This window comes from Panulirus ornatus, chromosome 11 (assembly GCF_036320965.1).
Source record: "Panulirus ornatus isolate Po-2019 chromosome 11, ASM3632096v1, whole genome shotgun sequence".
NCBI lineage: Eukaryota > Metazoa > Arthropoda > Malacostraca > Decapoda > Palinuridae > Panulirus > Panulirus ornatus.
The window spans coordinates 62,698,081-62,715,652 of NC_092234.1; the positions used below are offsets into that span (position 1 = coordinate 62,698,081).

Genomic DNA, 17,572 nt, shown 5'->3' on the forward strand with positions numbered 1-17,572 from the left:
TGATGAGGCTAGATTGATGGTGCCTCATGGTAGTGATGAGGGCAGATTGATGGTGCATCATGGTAGTGATGAGGCTAGATTGATGGTGCCATATGGTAGTGATGAGGGCAGATTGATGGTGCCATCATTGGTAGTGATGAGGGCTCTAGATTGATGGTGCAATCATGGTAGTGATGAGGGCTTAGATTGATGGTGCCATGATGGCAGTGATGAGGGATAGATTGATGGTGCCACATCATGGCAGTGATGAGGGCTAGGATTGATGGTGCCATCTGGTAGTGATGAGGGCCTAGATTGATGGTGCCATCATGGTTGTGATGAGGGCTAGAATGATGGTGCCATCATGTAGTGATGAGGGCTAAGATTGATGGTGCCAATCATGGTAGTGATGTGGGCTAGATTGATGGAGCCATCATGGTAGTGATTGAGGGCTAGATTGATGATGCCATCATGGTAGTGTTGAGGGCTAGATTGATAGTACCATCATGGTAGTGATGAGGGCTAAGATTGATGGTGCCATCTGGTAGTGATGAGGGCTAAGATTGATGGTGCATCATGGTTAGGAACTGTATGTTCGTGATGGCAATACAGTGAATGTGTGTGAACTAGCCAGAGATGCGGGCAAGTCAGACAGAAGAAAATAATGAATATCGTTTTTTTCTTCTGTTGCGAATAATATCATCAACTTTCAGAGTGTTTTGGTGATACGTATTGCAGGGCATTACAGCATGTCTCGTGGTCAGGGACGAAACTGGTTATCTTCTCCTTAACACACGTGACACGTAAACTGACGGGACACATTAGCCTCAGACGTCTGGTGTGTGAAGATAATTATGATCTGTATGCAGAGAGAGAGAGAGAGAGAGAGAGAGAGAGAGAGAGAGAGAGAGAGAGAGAGAGAGAGAGAGAGAGACTACTAACAGAAATGCTATTTTACCCCATTTTTCACAGAGAATTGTTTTTCCCCTGTATGGATCTGAACTATCAGCCTTCCCTCTGTGTTCTCAAATTGCTGACTACAGTTTTCCAGAGTTTGTCCTAGATTCTACTCTTGATTACAAAGGCACTGTATGCTGTAGCTGGGCATCATTAACTAATGCATTTATCGTCCATTAAAAGAAACTATATATATATATATATATATATATATATATATATATATATATATATATATATATATATATATATATATTCCTTCTTTCCTTCAAACTATCCGCCATTTCCCACATTAGCGAGGTAGCGTTAACAGAGGACTGGGCCTTTGAGGGAATATCCTCACTTGGCCCCCTTCTCTGTTCCTTCTTTTGTATGTGTGTGTGTGTGTGTGTGTGTGTGTGTGTGTGTGTGTGTGTGTGTGTGTGTGTGTGTGTTTTGGTTGCTCTTTTCTTAAGTGTTTCCATACCCATGAAGGTGTCAGATCCCCATGTAATTACATATTTGTACAATATTACGGGGAGAGAGTTCTACACTGGTGGGGTCCCGTCTCCTGACCTTTCCAGGCCATCAAGTAGCCTCATAAACTGCCAGTAGTCACTGCCTCATTGGGTAGTTCATCACGGCCGTCCACCGCTACACCAGAACCTCTTAACAACCTCTCGAACAAGCTTGCAGTGTTGGCTCTTGTTATGTCCTCAAGTTCCTGTGGCACTGCACCTCGCGAGGAACTGTTGCCAGTCAGTAACGTTCTCTCTCTCTCTCTCTCTCTCTCTCTCTCTCTCTCTCTCTCTCTCTCTCTCTCTCTCTCTCTCTCTCTCTCTCTCTCTCTCGTGTCCTCCATGCACGGTGGACAGCTCTGTAGCTCTCATCCTGCCACTGTGGCTCAGTTCGCCTAATTCAGGCATCATCTTCGTTGCTCTCCTCTTGTACGCTTTCAAGTCAGATCTTTGCGCTTCTTTAAGTGTAACGCTCAGACTTGGGAGTCATAATCCAATTCGGGTCTGATATATGTGGTGACTAATTTTATGAGACCGTCTTTGTCCTTCATATTTGAATGTGATTCTTATATATTTCCCGGCAGACAGCTCGCCTCTTCCACCATCCGCCTAATGTGTAGCTCAAGCGATGAATCAAGCAGAATTTCGACCCCTAAAGCCGCTTTCACATGCTGGTTCCTGTAATTTATTCCCGCTTGGTTGTGATCACGTCGAGGTGTTTGATCATTGCGTCCTGACCTTATTAACCACGTATTTGCTTGGCAGTACTGACTCTCAGTACTGACTCTCATCGTCTGTTTATCTGACCAACTTTGACATTTTTCCAGGTCCTCCGATGTGTGTGTGTGTGTGTGTGTGTGTGTGTGTGTGTGTGTGTTTGTAGCGCCCTAAACAAACAAGCAAAAGCCGCATTTGCTCGCATTCATTCTGTGTCATGGTCTCTGCACGGAAACCGGAGCCCTTTATACACAACTAAGCTCCACAGACGCCTCCTCCTCCCCCATGGTTTCGTTGAGCCCAATGACAGCACGTTGGCGCCTGCATACCACGTCGTTTCAATTCACTCGGGTGCACACCTTCCACCCTCCGGCGTGTTCAGACCTGATCACACAAAATCTTTTACATTCCATTCTTCCATCTCCAAACTGATCTCCCCTCCCCCCTTCTCCTTACTTCTTTCCACGTCTGACATATATGTCTTCATTATCAACATCTCCTCACTCGTTCTCGCCACAATTCCAAGCCAGTTCAGTATACCCTCTTCAGCTTTCTCAACCTCGCTATTTTTGTTATCAAAACTCTCCCTTACTCTTTAATGACTCGATCAAACCACCTCACACCACATATTGTCCTCAAACATTTCATTTCCATCACATCCACCCTCCTCAAGTATAGCCCATGCCTCTCATTCACACAACACTGAAGGTGACTGCTATAACTTCAAACAACCTTGTTTTCCACCCTCCAAGATAACGACCTCTCTGTCCACACCTTCTTATGACTCACTTCAGCTTCCATTAGTGGCCATGTTTACTCCAAGGTATCTGAAGCACTTTGCTTCCTCAAGATTTTCCCCCAGTCAGACACACACACCTCACCTAAGCTGTCCGTCATCCCTGCGAGCAACCAAGATCGAGTGTGAAACTACCACTTGGATAGGTCCAAACTGTTGGTTATTGCCAGACGTCCCCTAGGCCCCTGCCTGCCTCGAGGGCAACACCAACCCCTCACATGTGACCATACCTGGCGTGAGGCAGGAGGTAAGACACACACACACACACACACACTCCTGCAGTAGTACTGTTGCTGATGACTGATATATCATGTTTGACGTCATGATACACTGAAGTGAAAAAGGAGATAATGCGAACAAATACGTGATCATGTTGACTCACTTCATGGATGTGCATGAGGCGTGGTTAATATTCATTGTTTCGTAATCGCAGGAAAATCAAGACTCGAGTGATTTAGTCGAACAGAAAAGAGAAAATCAAATGAAGCGAGTACATATATACATCTGAGAAGTTTAGATACACCTCAAGCGATACGAAAATCTGAGATTTTTTGGACTTGAACTTTCTCGATCAGTTAAGTGTTAGTGAACAATATGGTGAAATGTTATGATATATACTGATTAGTGAACAAGATGTTGGAAATATTGGAGCATATATTGACTGGTGAAAAAGAAAAAGCAAAATATTGCAAAAAAAAGACAAAATATTGCATTGTATAAAAGTTCGATGAACATGTACTTATTACAATTAGTGACTGGTGAACAAAACTGTGGAAAAACTGTTACAAAGTATTGTTGAAATTTTACTTTATATAGTGATCAGTGGCCGGCACGTGGAAACAGCTGAACAAATACTGATTATAAAATGATGAGCAACGATACGTGAAAATGTTGCAACACTGAGTGATAAGAAATGACATGTATTCAACATCTATTTCAAAAATAACGTGAAATATCTAGATCTAGTGTGACTACTTTCTAATGTTCTCGTCACCGATGGGTTGAGAGTTCATCCACCTGGACATCTGGCTGGCAGCGTAAGTACCACAATTACCTGTTTAATGTTTGATCCATCTCATGTTGCTAGTCATTATAGATTCCATTTCAAGCACTGTTTGGATTGGAGTTCATGTTTTCCATTGATTGTATTTGTCGACCATTGTCTGGTAATCATTTTTAAAAACCATGTACTTGTGTCACTTTATGGTAAGTGCAGTTTAACGTGGCCCACTTATAAAGACAGGAGTATGGACAGTCATGTCATACCGTATCATTTACTTAACACATGACAGTAGAAGGTTCTTCGTACCGTGGACTTGATGTGGCCGCGTGCATTCTTAATGAGTTAAAAGTAGCGCTTTTAAACGTTGTCATTATCTGTGTACGAATTACTTTTCAAACATATTTCGTTTAGTTGGCCATTTTAGGATTGACATAGAGACGGTATGAGGCAGTATGTGTTTGTCAGGTTTTGCACCTGATGGTCAGTTCAGTTATGCCTTCAGTACACACAGCCGCTCCAAGTCTGCCAAGTTCCATGTCATTTAGGGAAAAGATAAGCGTCACCTCTAGGAAATGTTTGCTAAAGCTTTCATGGATTTTGTTGACTGTTGTCGAATATTTTTCATTGCTGATTTAGTCCCATTTTACTCCCCAATTTGATGCTTTACCCATTTGCCTGATACAATTTTCGCAGGGTGGAAAGATAGGGGTACAAATGTTCTGTTTTGTTACATCTTCCTAAACATACACGATCAGGTTCAGTTATGGAAGATGGAACAGACAGAGAGAAGCAGAATGATACTGCCTTTCCCACCCAATGAAAAGACAGATACTCCGTCCAGAACGAGTCTTAGAAGGAGATGTTTTTCTCGTTTTTTGTTACCCTAATATTACTTGCCTGTGAGTCCAAGTTAGTGGTCTGACTTGGTGCTTTTTCTCCATATATTCATTTTCTGGTAGTTAACCTTAGCATTTACGTACATTTTGGTTCGGTTTTGGTTTTTACTTGTCATGGACGTCATGTGATCGAAAAACAAGGTGATCAATATCACCTCGGTTTCCTTGCACACGCGCCGTTGGCGGTGCAGTGTGTCACATTCACTCAGCTGAATTGAGCCGCATTCGCAAAAGCTCAGGGATCGGGTTAGGGGCGATTTTCGCACATGCAAGACCTGGTTAGGTAAAGCTTGGTTTGGTTAACATTGTTTTCCCCGAGAGTTTTTGATGTGTTTTGAGCGATTCTAACCCTCATCTCTATCGCAAATTGTTACTTTTTGTTATTTCCCCCTACTAAAACCCCAGTTCCTATTGGGGGTCCTCCATTATCATTGGAAAAGGTGAGTGGGGACGCTATCTCAAAAGGTGGTGATCTGCCGTAGACAGTAGGGTCAGAATAGCGCCAAACGCATCAAAACCATCGGAAAAACGTAGTTTCAACCTCCAAACAGATTTCTCAATCATTTGCGCTTCTTCGCTGTAAGCACCGCCCATGTACCTCACTTTTTCTCTTTCACTGGCAACTTTTGTTCGTCTTACCACCACGCACTGTGCTTTCTAGCACAGCTTCCCTAAATACCTCCCGTTCCTCATCCTCTTCCTTCGCTTCGCTCACTCATAATTTTTGCCATTCTATGCTCAGTCTCTTCTGATATTCCAACACACAAGTCGCTTTTTCTAAGCTTACCCACTTCCACCACTCTCCTCGCACCCATAACATTTCCCCTTTTTTCCCGAAAGCCTCTACAAATCTTCACCTCAGCCTCCACATGGTTATGATCAGACAGCCCACCACTGCACCTCTTAATACATTCACATCCAAACGTTTAACAATCGGCATGCAATCTAGTAATCCTCGCTGACCATCTTTCCCAATCATGTACATACACTTGTGTATGGCCCCCTTTCTACACCAGGTATTGCCAATCACCCAGCCCTTTTTCAGCACACAACTACACAGGATTCCCACCATTTTACCGGATAAACATGCCCCTAAATCATACCCTCAATTGCCACATAACTGACCTTCACATTTATATCACCCGTCACCATTACCTGGTATCTTTTATCTATACTGTTGATACACTCACTCAGCTGCTCCCCAAACACTTGCCTTTCATGATCTTTCTTCCCATGGCCAGGTGCATATAAGCACTAATAGTCACCAATATCTCGCAATTCACTTTCATTCTTACCCACATCTCTCAAGAATTTACTCCCTAGCACTGTTTTACTTACTTCCACAACTCCTGTTTCAGCGTTAGTGCTAACCCTTCCTTATATATATATATATATATATATATATATATATATATATATATATATATATATATATATATATGATATTCCCATATGTCCACGAGGAAAATGAAACACGATAAGTTCCCAGGTGCACTTTTGTGTAATAATCACATCATCAGGGGAGATACAAGAAAGAAATATAAGTCAGCTGATATACAAAGAAGAGACGTAGCTAGGACGCCATGTGGTAAACAAGTTGTTTACACAAAAGTGCACCTGGGAACTTATCGTGTTTCATTTTCCCCGTGGACTCATAGGAATATACTTGATCACGCGCAGAATTGTGATCCTTTCCAATATATATATATATATATATATATATATATATATATATATATATATATATATATATATATATATATATATATATATATACAAATATGTATATATTCATATGTACATGAGAGAGAGAGAAAAAGATTTTGTGCTTTATTGTAATGGGAATAAGCTGGAACTCGGTTAATGGGCTAGTTTAATTAAACATATATTTCACCATTTTTAATGGATATAGGCAATTCCCAATTCTCGGAACAACAATATTGTATGAGGAAGCAATCTGGTCAGTATTTTTCTTTAGCATCTGAATTTGTCATCGTTTTTGTCGTGACCCAGATGTAAATGAACGAAATAAAACGGAATATTTAAGCTCATGGTTTAGTAAATGACATTTAGTAGGATGACACTAATTGCTTCAGCGAAAAGAAATGGAATAATTTTGTTTTCAGTTTTTCGTTCAATCATCTGTTGACTTGTCGAAGTTGGGTTTGTTTGTGTATTTGTTTTTGCAATTGCATACATTGACGTGTATATATTACCATGTGTATACAATAGCATTCACATACCTTTGTAATTCTAATGTAAATGTGTGTGTGTGTGTGTGTAATTTCCTATTGGTACTGTCTACAGTCGTGGGGTCCCATCTCTTGTACATTTTGTGTCATATAACTTAACAGTTATGTATGCTGTCTGCATTAATCACGCCCTCAGTCATTCTATCCCATTCATCCACCACTCTTACGTTAAAAAAGCAATTCCTTTCTAGATCCTTTTTTTTTTTTAACAAATTTCTGACGTAATTTGATATGTTGCTATTGTTGCTGGCTACCTTATGCCTACATCTCTCAAAAAAACTTTATTGTCCAGGTCGTGTATATCTCTTTTACAAACTTAAAGGTTGTGATCAGGTCACCCCTTACTCTTCCCTCTTCTAAAATGGGCAAATTTAAATCCTCCAATTTTTTTCCTGTAACTTTTGGCATTCTTAATTCTGGTGTCATCTTTGTTGCCCTCAACTGGACCTTCTCTATTAGCTCACTTTGCTTCTTTATGTGAGTGATCAAAGCTGAGAGACATGTTTTAGTTTTGGTCTTGTGTAGGATATCAGTATGAATATTTCTTAATCCATATATGAAACTGCTATTCTGATATTTGCTTGAAGACAGTCTGTCTCTTTATTTTTCTAATATACTACATACCTTTACCCCAGTTATACCCTCAACTGTCACATTACTCACCTTCGCATCTACATCACCCATGGGTGATACCCCAGTCTCTTGCATCAAAGCTGCTGACACACCCATTCAGCTACTATCTTACTTTTTATACATAAATGCATAAGATCTATTAATAACTTATTTCTCTTAATCCAATTATATTTTGACCCACGTCAGTCTGGAACTTACTGCTTAACACACTTTTCCACAACCCCTGCTTCAGGAGTAGTGCTACCATCTCCTATCACCAACCCCTGACTTTACTCCCAAGACATTTCCAAACCATTCTTCCCCTTTACCCTTGAGCTTTGTTTCACTCCTAACCAGAATATCTGAGTTCCTTTCCTCAAATATTCTCTTATGTCTCCTTTCTTCTCATCTTTGTTACATCCACACACATTTAGACACCCCAGCCTGAGTCTTCGAGGTGGATGAGACCTCCCCGTTTGGCTTCTGTTCCATTCTTGAAATTGAAATACGGAAGACAGGGTCTGAATGCACCACTCCCGCCCTCTTTGGTCGCCTTTTACGACGCGCTCGGAATACGGTAGTAGAATTTATTTTACCCTACCCCTGGGATATATATATATATATATATATATATATATATATATATATATATATATATATATATATATATATATATATATATATACAATATCAGACGTAAATCATTCACACTATAACCCGAGAATCGAACCCCAGTCCATCTGTGTGGCAGCCAGGTAGCCTAATTCTAAGCCACGATGAGCTACATACATATTGCTATAGGGGTCTCTAACCCACGGCCCGCTGGCTGCATGAGGCCCTCTGTCCTCTGTGAGAAATGAATGGGTTTACTACACAATCGCGAGATAAGGATAACTTAAACACTTATTATTTTGAAACAAAAACTAACTCTTAACGTATGCGTAATTAACATATGCGTAATACCTGCAGATGATGTGAAAGTACTTGCAGTATGAGAATAAATTAAGAAAATGGGATTTTATGTCCAAAATGTAGCCACAAAATTGAAGTGAGTAAGTGTATGTTTGTCACTCATAGCGATCTGGTGTAGGAAGAACAACAGACTACACCATCGTAAGCTGCCAACAAGGAATAGCACTGAGATACCATACGTTGACAGTAAGAACATTACATTATAATCTCTATCTATGAGCTGTATATGGTAAAGATCCTTTTCAGGTTTTAGTTGATAAGATGTCTCCAACCGAACCCCCTTTAAAAGGGATGTTTGTAATAAAACCCCTTGTTTTAAAGAATCGGAAAATAGTATAAGAGAGTTATGTGTTCAGTGAAAGGTGGACTGATGATTATATGTTTGTTTCAGGTAAGAAAAATAAAGCCATTTGGCTGAAATACTGTGAGATTATCTCTACTTTTAGATAGTGTTAAGAGACAGTATGAATCCCATCACAAAAACTTCTCACTGGAAGAATTGTGAACAAATCAGATCAATCGACTTAGAAAATCTGCCTCAGCAGCAAAATGTTTTTGTAGAAGAAGTGATCAGAACGTGTCGTCAGTGAGGGCTAGATATACTGCAGGGACTGGGAGGCCATTCAGTGATTGCGAGTATGCGACCATGTGTCTGGGGGGAAGTAATGGAGGAAATGTACCCTGGCAAAGTGGCTGTCACTGGGAATGCCAGTTGATCAGCATCCACACTCGTCACCAGGCACGTTGGCGACGTGGGGGAAGACCTGCTATTCACAAGGTGGTTGACTGACGAGGTAACCCCACTTTGATTATGTCTCTTTAGCAATACACGAAGCCAGCGACACACAAGACACTGCCCAGCGTCCTGTATTTATCAGGAGGATTGAGGGATCACAGAAGACTTGTGTACGTACACTGCAGGTTACGAAAGGCACAACAACTGGTGCGGATCATTGGTTCTTGAAGGTCTGTGCATCTGTGGGCAAGCGCGACCTGAGATGACACCAGTTTCATAGTGACAACTGGTGGTGCAAGAAACCTGTTAGGATGATGAAAAAAAAAAAAACTGATGTAGTTACGATAATGATTAACAGTGTATAGAATCTGATGATGAACTTCCCATACAGTTAACACCAGCATCGTCCACCAGCAGCATGCTGGATGCAGCAAGATTCTCTTTATCTGTCCGTCCATGTTTTTCCTTACACACTCTACCATCTTTCCAGTCGCCACATACTCCCTGCTCTTCCTCCAGTGATCACACATTGATAGTCCTCCCTCCCATCACCATATACTCTAGCCTCCCTCCGCTCATTACCTATTCCCTGCCGTACACCCCGTCACCAAGAACCCTTCCTTCCCTCCGGTATGTGAACACTTCTGCCTTCCCTCACGTCACCACAGAATTCCTGCTGTCTATTCTTTTCCCAACCGCCACGCCCTCTGCCATCCCTCCACTCACTGCACGTATCCCTCCTACCCATGACTACCCACTCTTTCCCTTGCCTTTAGTCACAACGCACTTTGTCCTACCTCCAGTCTCCTCACACTTCCCTGCCGCCAGTGACCACACCCTCCAGTCACCACGCACTCTATCCCTTCCCCCTTATCAACAATAGCATCGTCTAGATCGTAAACAACAACACCAGCAACAACACCATTATCAACAAGAAGAAGAAGAAGAGAAGGAGCGACATCATAAGCAGCTTCATCATCATCGTCAAGAACAGGACCATCAACTTGGTGAAGAACACCAATAACTGTGGTGAAGAACACCAATAACTGTGGTGAAGAACACCAATAACTGTGGTGAAGAACACCAATAACTGTGGTGAAGAACACCAATAACTGTGGTGAAGAACACCAATAACTGTGGTGAAGAACGCCAATAACTGTGGTGAAGAACACCAATAACTGGTGAAGAACACCAATAACTGTGGCGAAGAACACCAATAACTGTGGCGAAGAACACCAATAACTGTGGTGAAGAACACCAATAACTGTGGTGAAGAACACCAATAACTGTGGCGAAGAACGCCAATAACTGTGGTGAAGAACACCAATAACTGTGGTGAAGAACACCAATAACTGTGGTGAAGAACACCAATAACTGTGGTGAAGAACGCCAATAACTGTGGTGAAGAACACCAATAACTGTGGTGAAGAACACCAATAACTGTGGCGAAGAACACCAATAACTGTGGTGAAGAACACCAATAACTGTGGCGAAGAACGCCAATAACTGTGGTGAAGAACACCAATAACAGTGGTGAAGAACACCAATAACTGTGGTGAAGAACACCAATAACAGTGGTGAAGAACACCAATAACTGTGGTGAAGAACACCAATAACTGTGGTGAAGAACGCCAATAACTGTGGTGAAGAACACCAATAACTGTGGTGAAGAACGCCAATAACTGTGGTGAAGAACACCAATATCTGTGGTGAAGAACACCAATAACTGTGGCGAAGAACACCAATAACTGTGGTGAAGAACACCAATAACTGTGGTGAAGAACACCAATAACAGTGGTGAAGAACACCAATAACTGTGGTGAAGAACACCAATAACTGTGGTGAAGAACACCAATAACTGTGGTGAAGAACACCAATAACTGTGGTGAAGAACACCAATAACTGTGGCGAAGAACACCAATAACTGTGGTGAAGAACACCAATAACTGTGGTGAAGAACACCAATAACAGGGGTGAAGAACACCAATAACTGTGGTGAAGAACACCAATAACTGTGGTGAAGAACACCAATAACTGTGGTGAAGAACACCAATAACTGTGGTGAAGAACACCAATAACTGTGGTGAAGAACACCAATAACTGTGGTGAAGAACACCAATACTACTGATAGTCATCTTTGTAGTATCATGAACAAGAAGAAGAACAACACTGAACCACCGTCAGCAGTAGGAGTCAACCAACAGTTGTGTCGCAGCCTGATGTCAGCAACGTAATGACATTCGGGATTCAGTGGCGGGGTAATCAAAAGTAATTTCTAACATTGAGCAGCTCAGCACCTGAGGAATTATACACTATTTCCGGGTGAGTGATCGCTGCCTACTGGCATATCCATGACTTACTACACATACTGGATGATTATAGATTGTCTACACACGCACCGAGGCGCGGGCATGCAACATGAGAGGCGAGGATCACGCTAGACACGTTCATCTGACCTTCGGTCTATGAGCCTGCATGACACATATGTGAGACATAAAAGTCAGGTGTTTGCTCAGCTGTACAGTCATGACATATATGTATGCTGGAACGACTCGGTGACCAAGAAACTGGAGGATGTATTTCATATTACCGTATATATATATATATATATATATATATATATATATATATATATATATATATGTGTGTGTGTGTGTGTGTGTGTGTGTGTGTGTGTATGATATGCAAATAGTACACAAGTACTCATATAAGTATTAATGGAGTAGTTCGGCTGAATATTTTCATTTGGATATGTTTTATGGAGGACCATAACATAATGAACACAAGTGTGTTTCTTTCTAGCCTTTTCCTATTTTCGACCATGAGATCGTTGTTCTTAAGAAGCCTAGAGAAGTAAATTCCCAAATGCCATTTTCACTTAAAATAAAAAAAAAAAAGATACGGGTTCAGGGCCATAGCTCTGCCTAGCTGCTTGACTTCCTCACGTCGCAACACATCCTCATAGTCTCCATCTGTCGCAGGGAAGAAGCTTTGGAACTGGTGATGGCTCAGGTCGTGATGCATAACAGAACTTACGCTCGGCACAGCAATAGTCTCGTCACATTATTACATCTGAGAATCTTGCTCGTAGACGATGCAGTAAAATTACATGGGAACTTTAGCGTTGAATCTTAGTTTGATTCATTCTTGCAACTACATCCAGCCAGGTTCCCTCCACCAACAGTAAACACGTTGTGGTGCCCAACTCAGGTGAAAAATGCCCACAGTTTCAAAACACCTTCATGAATAGATTATCTTCAGTAGTAACGTCTGTCATTCAGTGTACACAACTCTTGTGTGATTGCTGAATGCACCCGACAAAGGTAGGAAGCTGAACAATGTCTATTTTATCGCTGGTCACATTCATTGTGAAAGAAACATAATCAAAGTGTGTTGATTTGTCACCCAGTGTGGTATGCAGCACTTCCTCCATGTCGTCAACGTGTCTGGTGAGACTATTTGCAAAAAAATCTGACATTCCTAGCGCCGGCCACCTCGTCCGGGTATATTTCCTCCATTAACTTTTCCCTCGGGCACTTCGTCACAAACTTTCAGTCACTGAATGGTTTCCCACCTTCACTATCTCACCTCCACCACAAATACATTTTCATCACTTCGTCTTTCAAAAGATCTATTGCTGCTCAGATTTTTTCAAGTGGTATGAGCTTGTTTTCTTCGCAGATCTCTCTGTAACAATGAGTAGTTTTTTGTGGCGTAGTTCACAGTGCCTCTTGATTTTGTACTCGTTACAAGTAGAGTCACTCTCACAGCATATCAGGCAAGTGGCTTTGTTTTTACATAGAACAAAACCCGAAAATCAGTCCACCTTTCATTGAACGCATAGCATTCATCTATTATTTCTTGCTTCTTCGAAGCCATGGGTTTTGTTACAGACGTCCTTTTTAAAGAGGGTTTTGCTGTAGACATATTTTTAAGTATACCTTGAAGAGATTTTTTTTATTATCATCTAAACCTCCTAAGCAGAGAATACACTGAAATATTCCTATTGTCAGTGTATGATGTCTTTGTGTTATTCCTTGTCGGCAGCTTACGTTGATGTAATCTGTTGTTCAGTCTACAACAGATCTTGGTGAGTGACAAGCATACACTTACCCGCTCCAGTGATTGATCATTCTTAAGCATCACCCAGTTTAACACATCGTACCAATCTACGCGGGCGTGTCAGACGTATAATATCTGTTGATATTAAGACAAGGGACGATATTCATTACACTTCTGTGGCCACATTTAAGACATATAACCCCATTTTTTTTTTTCAGCTCATCCTATTTCAACTATTTTCACATCATTTGCTGGTGTCACATGTGCTTATCCATTTAGAGATATTGGAGGAAACCTAAATCTTCTAACAGAGACAGAGGACCCCATGCCGCCTGCGGGCCATGTGTTGGAGACCCATGTAGCAGTATGACTACTACAGACACGAGGGGCGTCCGTGTCGCACCCTTCACCAAGGCAGTGGTCGGTCACCTCTCCCGCGCAGTGAGACGACATCACCGACGCACAAGTGATGGCACTGCTGGAACACTGCGTCTCTGACACATCAGCACACCAGTCCTCACTGCTGATCAGCAGGGTCCAGCTGGCGCAGCTCACTTCGTGGGTTCACACCTCCCTCCAGCAAGACGACGTCGGTCGAGAGCGACACATGACGAGTGTCCTTGATGCAGCAGTACGCCCGATCCACCACAGCACAGTCTGCTCTATCGATGCACTGCAGAGCTCCTCAGCATTCCCTCGTGGCAGCAGTGTAGCTGCCCTTTCAGTGAGATCATGCAAGAGGAGATCCAGCCGAGGTGACAGGTTCGGTCATGCTAACCATCAGAGCGCTTTGTTCCTCGGCCCACGCGTGATATCTCTACACCCACACAGCTGAACAGGGCAGAAGCTAGGATGCCTGCACGTTGTGGGAGGCTACTGTGTTAAACGCTCTCAGCTTAGATACTGAAGAGTGCGAGTTACCAACGAGTGTCTCGCTGGTACGTGAGACACCTCTAGCTCAGGGACTCGCTGATATGTGTGTGTGTAGCACTGACCAACATGTATATATACCGTGGAAACTCTACCTGTAATGATGCAAAGTCGCTTATATGTTATTGACATCCCCACAAGATTCCTATGTAGGAAAGTTTACGGTATTCTACCCGCTCTTATGCCAGCTTTTATTTTTTTCTGAATTCCATGATATTATTCTTTGTGCGGCGTTGTGCGTCATGTCTGAGGCGACAACAATTATACCTCTCATACACAACAAACACTGTATGCAATAGGCAATCCTCAAATTCGGCAATTTGGGTAGTTCAAAGGCTCGACCTGGTAACGATAGGGCGCATTTGTCTCTCTAAAGTTTTGCCGAGAGAGAGAGAGAGAGAGAGAGAGAGAGAGAGAGAGAGAGAGAGAGAGAGAGAGAGAGAGAGAGAGAGAGAGAGAGCAAGTTATCACCTACCCCACCCATGTTCCTGACCGCTGTGACCACTCTCTTAATATTCTGGATCTGTTCTTCACCTCAAATCCTTCGCACTGTAGCCACACCATCTCACACCCACCGATCCTCTGACCACACACACTCTCATACATGTAACTAACCGTGTTAACGGCACCTCCCCCTCCAGTTCCCACTTCTGAACGTAAATATTGGCACCTCAACAAAGCTGACTGGAATAACTTAAGAAAATTCCTTTCTGATTTTCTTTTGGTAGATTACTGTCTCTTATGTGGTGATGTTTCTCTCTCGGCCAAACGCACAGCCGAGGTTATTGTTGCGGGATTGGAAGAATATATCCCCTCATCCTCCCTAACGGCCACTTCTCCCAATCCATGGTTCAACCGTTCCTGTTCTGAGGCCATACAGACAAGTGATCGAGTATATCGGGCTAGGAAGAAAAACTCTCCTTCCTCCGACTCCCACTCTGCATGTATCACCTTCAGTAATCGTTGCAGGTACGTTATCCGTGAGGCAAAGCGTTGCTTTATTCAGTGGCGATGCGAGAACCTCTCTTCTTCATCCACTGACAGGTCTTTCTTGGTATTTAGCTAAGGGCATCGCTAACAACAACAGTCGCTCTACCTTTCCTGCACTTTTTCCGCTCTGAGGTACCACAGGTAGCTCGCCCGCAGACAGAGCAGCTCTCTCTCTAGTTCTCGTGTCTCCTTTAATTCTATCGTGGGTGACTAACTTTCCCTCACCTCCTGATGCTCCAAAGACACGAAAATCAACATCAGTTTTTGGGTTGAGCATTGCCATCACAGAGGAGGACTCACGGATCACTGGCTTACGTCTTCCCACACCTCGTCCAGTGTGGCGCTGCTTGATGGATCACAAACAGGAGGGTGGAACCCTGCACATCGAACCAGAGGCGAGTCTGCTAAGCTCGACCTCTCAGGAGTGGTTGTATTCTTTGAGGGAGCAAATAATCCCATGATCACAGAAAGATAGGCACGTGAGAGGATTGATCAAGCTCCTGGGTGACAACGACAAACGTAGAGCCATACCCTGCTAGCGTCGATCACCAGCACCTGCCTCCCATATCAAAGTGGAACAGATGGAGAAGAAAATGTTGAAAACATTTCCGCTATGACCAGCTAATGCTGGGCAGCTTATTAAAGATACGGAAGATGAAGCTCTTCCACCGTCCGTGAAAAGTGATCTTAAAGAAATTCTTTGCTCAACATGACCTAGTGATTGCTAGTAAAGTCCAGCGTCGACATAGAAGTGAGAGCGCAGAGCCAGAGAGGAAGGAACGGATGCATCAGGACATCAGTGGCGTATCTAGGGTATAGCAGGTAGGGCAGGTGCCCTGGGCGCCACTTGTAGGGGGCCGCCACTCAACAGGTTTGTTTTTTAACATATGCTGCCCGATTGACATTTTAACGTTTTGATTTTGTGAGATAAAAAAGAAACTCGTCTACTTTTCAACTATAGTAATATTTTGCTACTATCAGTTGCATTACCGCTTCTACGTTACAATTTTGATCAAATAAGTCTTTAACTTTAAGTCTTTAAGAGTTTGTATGAATTTAAGTTTGGCCTAACTCTTCAACACTTTATAATTACAATGTATATATTTTATATACATCCACTGTATTTACATTTTTAATCAAGCCAGGGGCGCTATTTCAGTTGCTTACCATAGGCGCTATATCCCCCTAGATACGCCCCTGCAGGACATGGCTAGAACATCTACTAGCTTCAGGAGCATCATTCATGACGAAGGCTGTTGTGAGGAGGCTTCCTCTGGTGATGCTGAGTGTACTTCATCTGCTGCCGATCCTTCAGGCAGGGAGCCATTATCGTATGGTCGGCACTGGAACAACAGACGTCATCCCACATAACATAATGAAATATCCCATACTTGTTGCATCTGCGACTCGTATGAAGATTACTCCAGCACAGCAGGCTGCCTACACAGAGGCCCTGATAGCAGAGGCAGGAGGAGACCCCTCTAAAGTTTCAACATCATACTCCACAGTTGGTAGTTCACGGCGCCACCCGGGTGAGACACGAAATAGCAAAGGCTTTGCTAAGAACGGTGGACTGCTCCCAAGCTTACCACTGTACACTGGGATGCGACATTTATGTCGTCATTGTCTAAACAAAATTGAACAGAAGAACGTCTTCCTGTTCAGGTAGGAAATGTGCACGAAATGAAGCTCCGCGGTGTTCCAAAGTATCAACGCAACACAAGAAGTCTGGAGACATCATTGCCGATCTGACGTTTGACTGTTGAAGTCCTGAAACTGCGTGGATTTCATTGTAAAGCATGACATTTGATACTCCGGCACCCAACACTGGGCAATATCACAGAAGCCTCTGTAACAAACAGTCCAACAGCGTCTAAACCAGGCAATTCTGTGGACAAGTTGTCACACAAATAGGATGAACCACTTTCACGGTTTGTTGCCACTGCGGCATTAAATCTGTTAGAGGGTTGTAGAGCCAGTGTTTACAACTTGCCCGTTCACAGCTCTCACTTCAAAGAAATGATTATTGAAAGTTTATTGAGCTATGAAGAATGTTTCTCGATGGAGAAGTGGCCGACCAACAAGTCACCTTCAAACGACCAGGTACACAGCACAGAGCCAGATGGATGTCAGTGTTGCTGTATTCCATCAACATCTGCATACTTGAGAAACA

At 42.7% G+C, this 17,572-nt stretch overlaps 1 protein-coding gene across 1 annotated transcript in view; it reads left to right on the forward strand.

The window, feature by feature from the left end:
* The first annotated feature begins 3,642 nt into the window (after positions 1–3,642).
* Positions 3,643–17,572, forward strand: part of LOC139751606 (uncharacterized) — a 410,068-nt gene continuing 396,138 nt past the window's right edge. Inside the window, exon 1 of the mRNA XM_071667208.1 lies at positions 3,643–3,983. The gene's annotated coding sequence lies outside the window, so the exon portion shown is untranslated. The remainder of the gene's footprint in view (positions 3,984–17,572) is intronic.